Consider the following 16,890-nt stretch of genomic DNA (forward strand, 5'->3'; position numbering starts at 1 on the left):
CGGCTCGCTTAGAAGGAGCTACTGAACTAATTGCTCGTGACTCGGGACATATGTCTTTAAGGGCCTAATATCAATACCATTTAGGCAAGCAAGTGTGGATGAGGTGATTCGGGGAGAGAAAGCCACAAAACTAAACTTTAAAATTCTGAGTTTATTGTGCAGTTTTTGTGAAATGTAGACATTAAATTGCAAGTTGAGTGGGAGCTTCATGCATCTGACAATGGACGTCATGGTATAGTGACTATTTCCGAATCATCAGTCTCATTCATTCAGACCCAGTTCCAATTTCACCAGGAACTCAGGATGACGAAACATCCAAAAACTGAAACTTTCATGTCAGTTGTTCAGTCTTTATTTTCCCCTTCGTTGAAGCCAATACAACGTGGCTCCATGTCAAAACCAGAAGCTTCCTAATTTCAAAAGGCTTCCTGTCCATGCCCCCTATACGTGATTTCATCCCAGGCTGCCTGCGAGGACCCCAACATGACAGGTTAGGGGCAATTAAACACAGGGGGACTTCTTTAGGGAGCTCTTGACTTCTATTTCCCATTAGAGAAAACATTCCAAAATCAATCTTTTTCCCGTATTCTTCACTGGACTCTGGAAACGCCTGATAGTGCTGAGCCGTCACACCGAGAAAGGGAGGAGCAGGGAGGAGAGGTATTATGTCCATATGTGGAGATATGTGTACATACGTGGAGGTATGTGTACAGCAAGGTGGAGTCATCACAGACCAATGATGTAGTAATACTGCTGGTCACTTATAAGAAATAAATTCAAAATGCACATTGGATGTCATGAAAAACTCGAGCAGGAGCACACAGACAATGAGAAAAACAAGAGACCACTGAACGCACCAGAAGAAGGTAAGTAATCAGACATGTTTAATTCGCTGTGATGAACATGTACCGAGCACTTGCCATGAGTCAGATGTGGATCAGAAATAGAGATGGGGAAGGTGTACGAGGCCAGGTGGACTCGGGCAGGTATGTACAGCTGACCCTTGAACAACGTGCTTTGAACTGCGCGGGTCCGCCTGTACACAGAATGTTTCCACAGAATGTTTCCAATAAATACTGTAAATGTACGTTCTCTGCCTTTGCATTTGTATAACATTTTATCTTCTCTAGCTTACTTTCTTGCAAGACTACAGTATATAATACATATGACATACAGATTAGGTGCCCACTGACTATTTTTGTTATGGATAAAGCTTCTGGCCAACAGCAGGCTCTTAGCAGTTAAGTGTGGGGGGAGTCGAAAGTTCTACGTGGATTTCCCACTGCGTGGGGCGCTGGCTGTGTGTCAGTATAACGCAGCCGTGAGGCTGTCCGTGGATTTCACAGGTGCCCCAAAAAGGGGCACTGAACTGGGTCTGGGGCACCAGAGGATAGAGGCTGCCAGGCGTATTTTCTGAGGGATAAATAGAAACTAAAGAGGTAAAAAGAAGGTTTTAAGGAGAGGCAAATACGCAGCCTTTCCATGTGAAGACCTTTGCTCTTGGGCCAGAGAGAAGAGCGTGAAGACAAAGGCACTAATCCCCATGCACAGCTTCTGCTGTCGTCAAAATCAGACTAACCGCATGTGACAATCCCATTCCGATGCCGCCTCCCGAATGAAGGCCAGGACTCGGGCTCCAACCTTCCTTCGAACTTTTCCACCAACCTTTGGTTATTTTGAGGCAGCTCATTCATTAAAGCCATTTAGGACATTATTAACTGAGAGAAGCAACTTGGGGGTCAGAATCTGGGTGGTTTGAGTGGCATTTGGAATGATGACCTTGAACTATGCCACACAAACTACTTACAGTCGCTGCTCTGCTATGGGAAGCCTCCGGAACATGCAGCCTACAAATATTTGAGCCAATATTTCATGAGACCTTATTTATGAAAGAAGAACCTTCGTGGGCTATAAAAATATCCAGTAGTTTGCTTGGAAGAGAGACCTTAAATAGCAGAGATTATTACATAATCAGAAACTATATAGTCTCTCCCTGGAAAGCTTGGAGAGATGTAGTGCTCACGTATTTTCAGCTACCCTGGGCAGCAAGATAAGCTAAATCTTTTTTTTTTCATTGTGAAATCTTTGCATTTGTATCGTCGTGTTAAATATCAGTGGCCAAGTTCTGCTCCTGTCGTTCTGTATGAAGACAAGTTCCTAGTAATTAAAGAGACAGCAGCCCACAGGTAGCTGTAAGACGGCTCTCTACCAGGAAGGGAAGCATCTCACGAAAACTGAGCCTTAATGGGCTTTCTGCTGGCTGGGGAGGCAATCTATTCCAGGCGTAAACACAACTATCCTGAGATAGCGTTTTTACGAAGCTCTTAAATGTCTAATAGGTGTTCAGCATCAGCCATGAACTTGTGAACCCAGATAGAATTTAAGGGTATTTGTTTGTGCGGTACCATATATTCACACACACACACACACACACACACACACACACACAAATACAGGCATAACCATTACCCTACCATTTCTGTAAAGCCCACTGATATAGTACCAGAGATCCTAGAGAACAGATTTAAAAAATTTATAGCTGAAAAAAATAACTACAAACTGGATGATAGCGACTGACCCAAATCAGGAGCTAGCCGCAGGGACACACAGACAGTTAGGGACTGAGCAGCACTCTGTTTGGCGCTATGGAATTTTTTAGTTAGATATATATTTTCCTGTCTTCATTTAAGAGCCCTATGTCATAAACTTATTCCTGCATAGTATGCATTCTTCATAATGTGGACGTTAAAAAAGCATTTCAATTTTGAAAGGGCTGCTTGGAATCTTTTGCTGGGCCTTGGGGAATAGTAATTTTACAACTTTCCAACGAGGCATTTATAGTCTCACCCTTAAATAAAGGCAAATCTCTGTTTCTGTGGCAGATAGGGTCTTGAAGAAGTCTGTAATGATAGGACTTCTTAATAAATTACAATGTAGTAAATAAACGAGGGATTGGTCAGTTAAGTAAAATATATAGGAAATCCTTTAATATGGTGAATCCTTCAGTAAATTGAAAAAAGATCCTTTAGTAGCTCAGTCTGTTTTGTAAACTAAGATTTTGTGTATGAGATGTTCTTAAACTAGGAGGGCAGATTTGCGTCCCTCGTTGCTGAGGAAGAGACAAGTTTCATTGCATGCGTTGGGACTTTGGGGAGATTTCTCAATCTGTTTAACTAACAGGAGTAGGTTGCCTCAAAAACCAAATCCCTTTCATGATGGCTGGCAAACTATTGTCTACGTTCCTCCCTTTGGTTGTCTCAAACATCCAGGCAATCATTGTTTACAACCAGCAATCATCCTCAGTTGTAAACAATGGAACATGTTCCATCGAGGTGTACAGAAAGAGGAATATAGCGAAGGCTATGAAGTCATTCATGAGGTATAGGGGAAGAATGAAGACACGGCCGGAAGGGCAGTCCAGAGTTTGGACTGTTCACCCAGAGCATGATCCTGAACCTGCAGAGGCGCGTGTGCGTACGCACACACATGTGTGTGTGTCCTTTTCATGTCACTCTCTTCAGAACTGCATGCCAGCTGACCACTTCAGTCTCCACCACCAGGAAATCCAGGAAGCTCAGAGAGTCCCAAAGAAGTTGGACCCAAGAAGGAACACACCAAGGCACATCATCATTACATTAGCCAAAATTAAAATGAAGGAGAGAATCCTAGAAGCAGCAAGAGCTAAGGGGACAGTCACCTTCAAAGGAGTCCCTATCAGACTGTCAGCAGATTTCTCAAAAGAGACCTTACAGGCAAGAAGGGGCTGGAAAGAGGTATTCCAAGTCATGAAATCCAAAGACCTACAACCAAGATTGCTCTATCCGGCAAAACTTTCATTTAGAATGGAAGGACAGATAAGGTGCTTCTCAGATAAGATCAAATTCAAGGAGTTCATCATCACCAAGCCCTTATTATATGAAATGTTAAAGGGACTTATCAAAGAAAAAGAAGTTAAAGAAACATGAACAGTGAAAGGACAACAAACTCACAGTTATTAACAACCACACCTAAAACGAAAGCAAAGTAAAAGGACAGCTAGATCAGGAGTGGAAACATAGAAATGAAGATCTTAAGGAAGGTTAGCAACAGGGGAGTGGGAGGAGGAGAAGGGGGGAAAGGTACAGAAAATAAGTAGCATAGACAGTAGATAGAAAATAGAAGGGGGGGGCAAGAATAGCATGGGAAATATAGAATCTAAAGGACTTGAGACACATGGTCATAAACTAAAGGGGGGTAATGGTGGGGATGGGGGGGTAGGGTGGAGGGGAATGAAAGGGGGAACAGAACAACTGTAACAGCATAATCAATAAAAAAAATTTAAAAAGAAAAAAAAAAGTCTCCACCCTAGAAGGATGTGCCATGGGTGAGAGATATTCAGAGGGAGCTCGGAGCCCATACACAAGGAGACTCACAGCAATGTCTGCCTAGCATCAATATACTCCATTTCCCATGCCTGAACCCTGAGCATTAACAGCCAAAACAACAAACGTTTATATATAACATAAGGCAACTATTCTTTTTGAAAACACATTCACTCCCTCCCTAAAAGGAGGGCTATCCAACAAATCACTGGTCCCTGCCTCAGCTCCAGGTCCGGAGCCAGCTGGCCTCAGCTGATGTCTCCAGCACGTGGATGAAACGGAGAAGCCAACCATCCCCGCTGAGTGCAGTGAAATTAAATAGGTAAAATAGCAAGGGACCCCTAGAGGGAGATAGGAGTAGATTAGTTAATCCAAAATTCCTAAATATTTAATAATCAGCTCCTAGGAACAAAGATTTTTTCTGATGTGAGAAAACTGAGCCTTCAACAGGGATGCTAGTCAAACAAGCCCCAGGTATGCCACCGTAGTCTGGCCACCAGGACCACTTCCGTTGACATTGAGAAGCACTGGTGTGGCTGGGAGAAGGCCTCAGACAGCATCACGGATGCCTGTGATGAGCCCCTTCTCTCTGCAGGGTATTCGCTGGATATTCAGATAGTCTCACACTGCCTAATGTGAAAGAACAACCTCCACATTTCTCTCTCAGACCTTCTTTTCATGAATCTTCTTGTCTTGTCATTCCAAACAAATGGTCATTGTTTGGTCATCATTGAGCCAAAGCATTAGCATGTGCCATGAATCACTGTAAAGGTATGCATCGGGCATCTGTCCTTCAAAAGGACAAATGGGACAAACCAAAGGGACATGAGCTGTACCATTCAACCAGCTACCCACTGGGAAGAGGTCCCTTCTCTCAGGTCTTCAGAGCCCCTCTAAGTCCACTGCCAGCCGGGGCCAGGGTGGCATTAATTAATCTATTTTTAACTCTTGCCTTCTTCAGTCAAAGGCCATTGGTGTAGGACAGGGGTGTCAAACTCCTTTTCACCAGGGGCCACATCAGCCTTGCAGTTGCCTTCAAAGGGTCGAATGTAATTTCAACTCCTTAACAGCTAAGGAGTACTTCCATATACAGTCCTAAAATTATTTCAGCCCTTTGAAGGCAACCATGAGGCTGATGTGGCCCCCGGTGACAATGAGTGTGACACCCCCGGTACAGGATGAAGGAGTGTTAAGAACGTGAGACACCTGCTGAAAGAATGTACTTTCCATCCTGCTGAAGCACGTTCCTGGTTTGCTGGGGAGAGCCCCAGGTTATGCCAGATGTACCAACAGAATGATTAGTTGTGCCCTTTTGACTTTCTAAGGTGTACTGGTTTGGGTAATAAATTATACATCCACCCTACATGCACATTACATGATAATCAAGTTCTCTTCAGTGTGTCGACTCACAAAGTTATCCAAGTTCACGAGAAAGGGCATCTCAGCCATGACCAGGGGTCAGCTGCTTAGACTCTCCTAGAACTATCAACGAGAAGAGAACGGTTGCTTGTCAAAGACCACATGGCTTTGCTCCACACTCTAGGGGTCTCTGCTGTGATTCCCCCAACAGTGACTTGCACAAGCACCCAAATCCACCAGCTGTACTTTGAATAGCACTGTATTTACCAGACACAAGAACAAGGGGTGGATAAATCATACCACAGGTGGCTGTGATGCAGAGGCTTCCATTGACCTGGGCCCCTCTGGTCCAGCCATCTTATGAGTGATGGGAGAGCTACTCAGAGCTTGCTCCCAAGTACAGGAGGCATTTCTTCGATATTCAAATAGACCCACTGAACATGTGCCTCTTGATTAGTCATGTGTCACATGAAGGGTCCAACTTGTCCTTTACTTTGCACGGAAGGTCTTAGCAGGTCCCCTAAATAACAGAGCCATTAAAAGGCAAATGGAGCTGGAGGACTCCATATGTTCCTTGGCCTCCCTCTGGCACCCCACACTGAGGAACAAGAGTAACTTCTACCCACAATCTCGTCCTTTCATCCTGATGGCATCAATGTAGCAGGATACATGATGTCCCAGGCAATGGTGACGATGTCAGGCTGCCCGAAGACTGCACTTATTTCATGCATTGAAGAGTCAACGTGGCCCTGAGACAAGATGAGGAATAGGTACTGCCCTCCCTGTGAGGTCAAAAGGCATGACTTCTGGTGCTCCCTCTACGCTGAAATGGGTAAAACTCAAGCGCTAGAGAGTAGAAGCCACTGTCTTCATTTGTTTCCATGAAGAGAGAGTGTCTGGAACAGCAAGTGAAAATCTGGCACCGTCTGAATCAGCTGATGAAACTACGTCACGGGTTCCAAGACCAACATGCCTTCTGAGTGCCCGTGCAGAGGCATTAAATGAGGTTTGCCTTGATTAAGGCTGGCTTCAAGTCCATGTCCAAGGCAGTGAGCACAGCCCCCACCTACATGAATACAAGGTTACGGAGCATTAGAGAAGCTTTCGGTGGAGAACTATGATGGCTCACAGAACACTTCCTCAAGCACCCCACGCCTCCCTTTCTTTCCAGCGTGTCTGGTTCTGTTAACTGACTCCGTTCTCAGAACTGAAGAATTCCCACCACTCTCCACCATGGTGGCCACGCACAAGTGTGATGTTACGAATCTGCCTATTTCAAACCAGCGGCCCCCTGATCAATGAGGCACCCCAAATGTGCTTACAGATCACACCATTCTGATTCCGACTCTACCTCTGCCACCTGTCACAGACCCCTGCCACCTCTGCTACTCCAGGACTCATTGCTCCTGCTGAAACCCTAGAGCCCATTTCAATCTGGCCCTGACCACACAGATGAATTATTTAAGCTCCCTGTTAAAATGATTGGCATTTTCTACAGTTGCTACTTTCATAATACCTCAGTCACCATGAGCAGAATGAGTTCAAACATGCTAAGTACTTAGAATAATACCCGGCACAAAGTTAGGTGTTGGATGGCAGCTATTGCAATTGTTACATCTTTTCCCTTTGGGTTACTTTTCTTTCATTTTTCATAATGGTTAAATATGTGACCGTGTACGGTGCCCTATAAAAACTGACTGCAGGGAGTCTATCCCTCTTGCTTAGTATAAACTGTTTTCTTATGAAATGAAAGTTGGTTTCTTCACCCAGCTTGGGAGCATCCTGTCTGCAGGGGACAGACCCTGGAGCAGTGGGGAATCCCTGCATGTCCAATTTGCTTGATGTTCCCTTGCAGGGTCAGAGTAAATGACCCAATTCTTACAGAATCCACTGGTATTGGTCTTTGCTTTTCATGGAACTAGATAAGTCTCTCTAAGAAATTAACTGTTGTGAAGCATAGTGGCTTTGAAAAGACCAAGCAGAGTTCAAATTCCAGTTCTTCCCCTTGCGGTTTGTTGTTCAGTTAGCAAGTTCCCTAAATTCTTCTGATTTTACCACGTGAGGATTGAAATCTATTATATGTAAAACATCCAGCAAGGAACTACTCGATAGAGTAACTGCCTTCGTAATAATATTATTGACATCAATCCGAAATCATTTTTGTTATTTATGACATACGGTTATAGTCAGTGTCCCTTAAAACCAAGCGTTAACAGTCCAGGAAAGGGAGAGTGAAACTAACAGTTTTTGAGGATCCCACTGAGTAGCCTTCATCACAAGGAACAGCATCTTCATCCTCATCAGTAATTAATGATCTTTCTTCACAAAGGGTGAAAACAATGCGTTTCGCTCACACCTCACTAGGTCTGAGTGATGGAGCCATTCATTATCTTAAGAGCGCCTGCCACTCCTCACTACCATCCATAACGTGTCTCCTCGCCTCGCCCCCCAACAGTCTGAAGAGTGGAAATAGAGCTGCCAAACACCCCACAGCGATGAGAATGTTGGCCTTCCCATCCACAGGGCACTGGACTCTCCGCACACGATCCCATTGCGGCTGGCCAGGAAGGTTTGCCGTAGCATGCGGCTTAAAAAGTACCTTAAAAAGGTTCTTTCCTACCCTAGCTATGGGGGGGTGGGTTGTACGCCACAAAAGCCACCACTAGAAACTGAGCTTGCAATGGTTTTGCCAAAAAATGTTAAGTTCTCTTAGCAGTTTTTTGAGTTCTATTCCAAAGTAATACTCAACTATTAAAGACACCACGGCACAATTGGAAAGAAAAGAACAGCTAGGCCACAGCCAGACAAATGGGTAACACTGAGGTTTAATGCAACAGAAGTCAGCATTACCTGGGTCTTTCTCATTGTAATTCCAGCAGTAAAGGCACCAGGGACTCCATCAGTACAGACACCGTATTCCCACTCAATGACGTTGTCCACTAAAAGTAGTGGTTTCCAGCATCTCTTAGACCTGCCATTCCCCTTGTGCCACACACGATGACCCAAGGGTGGGGGCTCGCTCCTCGGGGAGAAGGAAACAAAGAGGCAAATTCAGTGGGGTGCATAATAGGCCCTCCTTGGAAGACATGCTCCAGGTCTCAGTTCATTTCTTCGGAAGATGAACATTCCCACCAGAAGCATCAGTGTCAACACTGTGGCTCATTACTCCTTTGCTTTGTGCTCCTGGCGTGTGTGTAGGTAGAATGCTGATCAATGGAGAGAAGTTAAAATATTCAGTGACTTTGAGTAAGCAGTACAGGAAGCACACACTCACTAGGCTCCAAGAAGGAAAGAACTCTCTGACACAGCATAGGTGGGAGAAGGCGCTCCGGCCATCCTGGGGAAGGACACAGAGTCCCTGTCCCATGCATGGCCACCTGGACGGGTGCTGTCGGGACCTACTCAACCAGAGACATCACTCCAAAATGCCAAAGCAAGTAAATGGCAATTGATGAACAAAATAAACTGACAAAGTGGAGACAGACTCATGGGTACAGGGAACAGACTGACAGCCATCAGAGGGGGACAGGGAGGGAGAGGGACTGGGGGGCTGGGTGAGAAGGGGGAAAGGGTTAATATAAAAAACCCTCATAGACTCAGATAACAGTGTGGTGATGACCAGAGGAAACGAGTGGGGGAGACAGGGAAGGGCAAAGGGGAGATAAATGACGAGGGAGGCAGGCTCGATTGGGGTGGTGAACACACAATACAACACACAGACGATGTATTATAGATGTGTACCCCTGAAACCCATATACCGTTTCCAACCAATGTCACCCCAATAAATTCAGTTTTTAAAAACCACCTGTGAGTATTCTGTGTATAGTTGGTAACTGGAAAAAAAGCTTCGATTTTATCAATTATTTTCCCCTAGAAACCAGATTCATTGTATTTCTGACAGAATAATATTCCCTAATATAATCAACCCTGGTCTTCCAGCAAAGCTGTCAAAAATAATAATAATTACTACAGATTAAATTATTTTCTTCTTATTGTAGACTAAATAAATAGGTAAATTTTTCATGTGGATATTCTGCCATCACCTGAATCTCAAGACAGCAAAGAAAGAACACCAAGGTTGGCTTTCAGAGTAAAAAGAGTGTGTTAAATAGATAACGTCACTCCCATATTTATTACAGAACTACCCACAGTAGCCAAAACATGAAAACAACCTAACTGCCCATCAGAGATGAGTGAGCAAAGATGTGATACACCTACAGTGGAATATTACACAGCCGTGGGAAGGAAATCCTGCTGTCTGTGACAACTTGGATGATCCTTGAAGACATTGTGCTAAGTGAAATTAGTCACGCAAAGACAAATGCTGTGTGACAACAGTTAAATGTGGAATCTGAACTGGTTGAACTCATAGAAACAGAGAGTGGAGGGGCAGAGACTGGGGGCTGTGGGGGTGGGGCAGGGAAGGGGGGATGCTGCTGGTCAAAGGGCTCGATCTTGCCGTTAGAAGACGTGCCCAGTCTGGGGAATCCAATGTCCAACCACGTGGCTACAGTTGGCCTCAACACATCATATACTTGAAAGTCGTCCAGAGAGTAGACCTTAGATGTTCTCACCACGAAAAGAAATGGCTGTTATGGGGCATGGTAGACGTGTCAGCTAACGCTAGTGTGCTGCGCACTGTGCAAAATCTAAGTGTGTCAATGGACACATTGTCCACCTCAAACCAACATGTGGTCCTATGTCCACTCTAGCTCAAGAAAGGCAGGGAAAATTACCGAAGTGATTTTGACAACTGGCTAGATCTAAATCAACCTTGCCACCCAGAAGTTGAATCCAGGTATTTATTTATTCATTCACTTTGTTTTTTTGGTTTCTTTTCTTGAGAGAATGCCTACAGATCATCTGCTCTGAACCAGGAATAGTCGCAGGCACTGTGGATGCAGATAAATCAGACACAATGACTGCATTCAAGAAGCTCGCCATGGGAAGCATTTGAACACAACATGCGGCACTAACACAGAGCAGGGGCTGCCACGGGGCTACTGAGAACAGCCCGTGAGGACTCCGGGGGCCGAGGAGAGGCATTGGAGGAGGTGATGTCTGAGGTGTATGGTGAGATATACTTAGAATTAAACCAAACAAAAGCAGGCGGAGGGGACAACATTAGTGGGAGCACACATGCAGGGGACCAGAGAATGTGGAGCACCTCAAAGAGGTCATGGCCACATTCTACGACCTGCCAGAGAGAATGCAGACTCTGTTCGAACACAGGCAGTAGCTGACCCCAATCCAAAGCACTCATTCCTCTCCATCCATATTTTCCTACTCACCCTAAAACTGAAAAAGAGAGTAGTCACAAGAAGAACCGTAAATAGCTGAATGTGTCGAGAGTTGTACGATATTAGGATTCTGAACGAGAACCAGCCTCTGGTTTCCAAGTTCTATTAATAGAACTTACAAATATTTTCAGTGAAAGTGCGTGACAGATCTTGGGGAGAATGCAGGAGAGCTCTTGGTAATGAGAACACCAACATGAGCAAGGACAGGGCGTTTGTAAAGTACTGAAGACCCATAAATAGTCACAATGCTTTCCGTTTGAATAAGCCCTTTCTTCTCCCGGTCAGAACGCACAACGGGAAGGTCTGTTCACTCCAGACACTGCTTCCTTCTTCAGAATCTCTGAAGAAAGGAATGTTATCACCAAAATACATATATTTAAAATGTATTTGTATATATCTACATCTATAAGGTGATGAATGTGTTAATTAACTAGGGGATGGGAATCCTTTCACGATGTATACATATATCAGATCACCATGACGGACACTCTAACTATCTTGCAATTTTGTTTGTTAATTACACCTCAGTAAAGCCAAGAAATGATTTTAAAAGAATGAAGCGCATATATCTTGCAACCTTATTAAATCTTCACAGGACATAAATCAGTACCTGAAGTGAATTCAGGGAACAATGAAGATGAACCACGTGTCCATAATAAAATTTAGTTTAAAAAATAAGATGAACTTGACATCTATGGGATAAGAGAGACACAAAGAGAAAATATCTCTTTATCAAGACATGAGGTGTCGCCCTCACTGGTGTAGCTCAGTGGATTGAGCACGGGTCTGTGAAGCAAAGGGTCGCTGGTTCGATTCCCAGTCAGGGCACCCGCTAGGTCCCCCGTAGCGGACACATGAGCAGCAACCACACATTGATGTTTCTCTCCCACTCTTTCTCCTTCCCCTCCCCTCTTTCTAAAAATAAATAAATAAAATATTTTTAAAAAACACATGAGGTGTCTGTTTAAACCTAAGTTGGATGTGAGTCGGTAGGGTGAGGAGTTCAAAAACAATCAACTCCATGTCAATCTGCAATGCTAGAAGTACAAAGCTCAGAGAAAGAGAGGTCACGTGTCCTCCTCTGTCATTGAATAAGCCAGTCATGGGACGCTCCACTCCACTGTCAGTGTGGCCTTGAAGAGAGACATTGAGAAATGGGTGCATGTCTGGAGGTCCAAGCCCAAGACGACAGGAGGACCTGGGGTCAAGGCATTTGTGGAAAAGCTTATTAGACCTGCGTCCGCCTGGTCCGGGAAAGACAGAGCTGCTTTTAAATAATTAAGCGATGTCCCTGTGGACACAGGATTAAACTTACCCTAGGAGGCCTCTAAACACTAAAATCAATTAGTGCTATATAATCATTGGCTATGGTGACCCAGATGACACCTTTGTTTTACTGTGTACCCTTACAGCACAAAACCAAAAAAAAATCCTACAATTAAATATCAGAGACCCGGCGTTCTAACAGTTGATCTGCCCATCCCCATGTTTGAGGACACCATCCATCTATATTGTTTCTTCCCCGAGTCCCAGAACCTCAAACACCAGCCTTTACATCACTACCCATCAAAGCCAAATTTCCCCCCTTCTCTACTACATCCTGAGTCTTGCTTTCAGAATGTTTCAGAATTTGTTTCCCTAAAGAAAAGGGGCTTCTAGCCAGACTTCCAGCTGAACCATGCAAAGAACCATCTGAAAATCTACATTTTTGAGTTTTCACGTAGGACTCCACAAATGTCCAATTGAATTCTTAGAAGGGGGCTCTTCTCCATCACTGTTGTTCTAGAAGCCAGAGAGTAGGCAGGAAGTAGGAGACATTCTCCTTGTACCCAGAGCAACCCCAGGCAGGCGCAGCCATAGTTATTCTTGTTCATTAGGAAGAGGTTTCTAATATTTGGGGCTAGTGACAAAGCAATGGTCTGATTCTTGAGATCCTGAACACCGCCCCCCGCCTGTATTTACTCTACCTACTTAGTATGTTGGGGGCCTTTATTTGGTACAAGGTCAAATGAAAACCCCATCCAACTCCAGAAGTGAATGGTTCTGTTATCCCTGAGTCATGCACTATGAACATCCCTCTGTGGAACAAAAACTAGGTATAACATAGAAGAGGAAAAAAGAAGATGTAAAACAAATTAAGTCTATGTGGCTCATTCTGTCCAACTGACATTTTATTAATGAGTAATATAAGAACAGCGTGCTTTGTTCATTTCTACTCAGTCCAAAGAAACTGTATTTTAATGAGGACTGCCTCATTTACTTCTTTATAATCTTCTGCTAATCCTTTACTTTGGGTTACTGGCATGTCTCTCAGAGCACAACTCCAATTTTTGAGTCCCAGTCCTTCAGCCCAATTCAAATCTTTAAAAACCTTTTCCTCTCAGCGGTTTCTGATTCTAAGTAATCTCTCTCTAATTCTCAAATTAATCCTCATTAGCAGGAGACTCCTCTTTGGGGCAACCAAGGCCCCATTCCTAAGCACAACGGTCCATTGAAGTAGGGTGAGCTGTCACGGGAGGCTTCATTAAAGACTTTCCCGCGATCTCCAAGGCTGCCTTTCGGAACTGAGTTGAAATGAGTTGAAATGGGCCTACCACACAGCTGACACATGACTCCTACCTCAATAATGGACCTCTCCACAATCAGTTTCACTGGCAGGAATCACTGGCAACCCTCATAATGGCCAAAAATAATCAAATGTGGCATTACCTGCCAACGCACCTTCCACATTCCTCAGGAACATGATATGATGGCTCTAGACCTGGCCCACTTGGCATTGGCATTGGCAAACTCAAGCCATGTGCCTCATCACACCTCCCCTCTCCATCCGTGTTTAGATAACTGTTACCCACAAGGCTTTTCATTGCAGTCTATGACCATGGTGGGTTTGAAATGAACACCATCTGTGTTGTTCTCCAGTCTCTCTGAAATCACGGCATGGCTGATGCCCACACCATGACACAGCCTCTCCCACAGGCCTGCAGGTAGGACAGCCACAGTAAATGGTGGCCCAGGTGTTCACATCTGGCCATTGCTGTTGAAGGTGCTAGCCCGGGGAAGGCAGAGTGAAGTGGGGGGAAGATAGAGTCCTCCTGCAAGTTAATAGGAAGGTGCCCAAGTGCCCCCCAGAGCCCTACAGTCTTATCCCATTCCACACCACCCTGCAGGTCCCCCCAATTTGCTAGTCTTGTGCTTTCTGATGCTTCCAAAATTAAAGAGCACACCCCCCCCTCACTGAACCTGTACAATGACTCCCAGTCCATCGCTGTCAGTACGAGGTGTGCCTACACTGTCCCGATACTTTCCTGCATTATAACACATACTCACAATAATCAGACTATGTGGGGACTGTGCTCCCCTTTAAAGCACAAGGAAAAATAAGGCTCAGACGGGTTGCCGGGGACAAGATTGCTCATAAGTGACAGAGACAGGACTCTAACCAGGTTGGTCCTGGCCTGAATCTCCCTCAAATTCCCGCTGCGTCTCCGGGTCTCCTCTTTGAAGCATCGTGACGTTCGAGGTAGCATCTCATCACGCGTCATCGTCCCGGGACTCTTGGAAAGCACGGAGGGGAGGAGAGGAAAGGGCCCGAGGGCTGTGCGGCTCCATCACAACCTCCCCGCTGTGCACAGCCCTTCCAGCTGAGGAGTCGCTGTTGATTTGCAGTGGAAAACAATGGCATTTCCATTGTTACTGCTTCTTCGTGTTACTGAGCTCCGGGCATTGCATAACACAGCTGCAGGACCGAGAGCAGTTTTTCAGGAATACCGTGAGTGCTGGCAAGTCTCCCGTGAGAGAAGCATCCGCATGCACTTCGGGAAGCAACCTGAGCTTTTTTTAAGGGTTGGCTCTACGTACTCGGGAATTAAAGCTTTACAACATTTACGACAGTGGAACCAGTCATCCGGCTTCCGGAAATTTGCCACAAGGAAATAATCAGACTCGAGGACAAGCCCGAGGCCGCGGTGGCATTCTGAACGGTGACAGAGTGGCAAAGAGGAGTGGGCGTCGCGACTAACTTATGCGACTAACTGTCACACAACCTTTAAATATTGTGCTCACAATGACTTTTAAATGATCTTTTGATTTTAAAATTAAAGGTGAAATTGCAGACCGTGAATGCCTTAAACTGATGCACAAGAATAGTGAATATAAACTGTAATTGAAAAATAAAGTTTCTTCAAAAATTGCACACTATAGAACTTTGGCATTTTTTAAAAAATAGGATAAAACACCAAAGTCAAACATGGTAGGATTGAAGAACGAAAATGACAGAAAATAAATTAAATAAATTTTACCTTCTAGAGAGGGCAAAAAACATGGGATTCTATAGTGCATGGAAAATATGCTGAAAAGTGCTCACAAACAATTTATGCACCAAGTCAGTCTTAGAGGGTGGAGAACTTTTAACTCCCTCCTGACCTAACTCAAGACTCAGCGCAAGGGGGACATTCTAAAGTGTTACTTACAGCTTGACTCCCTAGTCCACTAGGATTGATTGTAGTCGGGGTTTACGGCAGTCCATTAGCAAAACGTGTTTCTGAGTACGTGTTCTCTGGTAATTAGCACTCTGCATTGGGCCTAACACTTCTCCCTGCACTGGGGGCCCTAAAACGTGGGCCCCATCAATCCTCACCCTGAACCCAGCAATTAAAATTCTGTTGTCATCAGCCAAAGTCTGGCGCCTCCAGAATCCCATCATTGGAGCATCGGCATCCAAGGAAAAGAAAGTATCCCTGAAAGTAGGAGACTGTTCTCAGTGGCGTGGGCCCAGCTCCCACTCAGAGATGCACAGGACCCACACCCACAGATAGGTTCTCCCGTGGGGAATCAGGCCTGCAATGTGCCTGGGCCACTTTGAGTCTTGCTTTTTGTTAAAAACTCCCTCATTTGCCACAAATCCTCCCTGAATTTGTGGCAAACATTTACTACAAAATAACTTCCTAAAATCCATGCTAACATTCCTGGGACCAGTGTAATTGGTCCAACCAATTTTCCCTTTTCATTTGCAAATATCCCTCTTCTGTGATGTGATTAGCAGCATTGGCTCCTTTGGTTGCCGTTAAAGGTAATCTCCTAAAGCAACCTGTGCATAGTAAATGAGGACCATCATATAATGTGCGGAGAAACCCAATAAAGGCAGGTCACGGCAAGGGCAGTGGCTTTTGCTTCCCTTAAGAGAAAAACCATGCTGGCCCTTTTCCTCCACCGGACTCGGTCGTCCGTGTGAATGTCTCGTCTCATCCCTAATGATGCGGACACTGCGGGCCGGTGTCCACATCACCTAAAGTTATCAGTTGGAATTCTCAATGCCCCCCAAAATACAACAAATCTTGAAGGAGAACTATATCAGTTACCTGTTGCCACAATATTAGTATTAATAAATTACTCCCCCCTCAAACCCCAAATCAGCCTCCATTTAGTTCACAAGCCTGTGCAGAAGCAAGTTAGACCAGATGGGCCTACCGGGGGTGGGTAGACTCACCTGCGCGTCCAGGTGGGCTGGCCTACCCGTCCCCTCCACACGCCTCCCCCAGCACAGGACGAGCAGCGCTACATTGTGTGCCTAAAGCTCTATCAGGTTGTATGTCCCCTGTAATCAAACACATTGAAAAAGTAAATTAATTTTTAACAAAAGCAGAAGCAACAGTGTACGTGCACTTTTCCACACGCCTACCCACATCAAACCTGCAAATGGTCTGGCTGAACTCAGAAACATCTCTGGGATGGGAGGAATGACCTGGTCACAGAGCAAAGGTCATGGGTCAAAGGAGGGGTCATGAACCGAGGCCACCAATGCCGTCAGTCTACCCTAAGGGGCATTGAGCTTCCTGCCGTACCCAGTGGGTCTGCAGTCCTGCAAGAAGCGT

At 45.1% G+C, this 16,890-nt stretch overlaps 1 long non-coding RNA gene across 1 annotated transcript in view; it reads right to left on the reverse strand.

Moving 5' to 3' along the window:
• The window catches only part of LOC128625970 (uncharacterized), a 35,123-nt gene extending 18,526 nt beyond the window's left edge, over positions 1-16,597 (reverse strand). The window contains exon 1 of the long non-coding RNA XR_008389827.1: positions 16,506-16,597. This is a non-coding gene — a long non-coding RNA (uncharacterized LOC128625970). The remainder of the gene's footprint in view (positions 1-16,505) is intronic.
• Positions 16,598-16,890: the final 293 nt, after the last annotated feature.

The sequence above is a fragment of the Artibeus jamaicensis genome, unplaced genomic scaffold (assembly GCF_021234435.1).
Source record: "Artibeus jamaicensis isolate MK-2021 breed Jamaican fruit bat unplaced genomic scaffold, CSHL_Jam_final scaffold_1689, whole genome shotgun sequence".
Classification (NCBI taxonomy): Eukaryota; Metazoa; Chordata; class Mammalia; order Chiroptera; family Phyllostomidae; genus Artibeus; species Artibeus jamaicensis.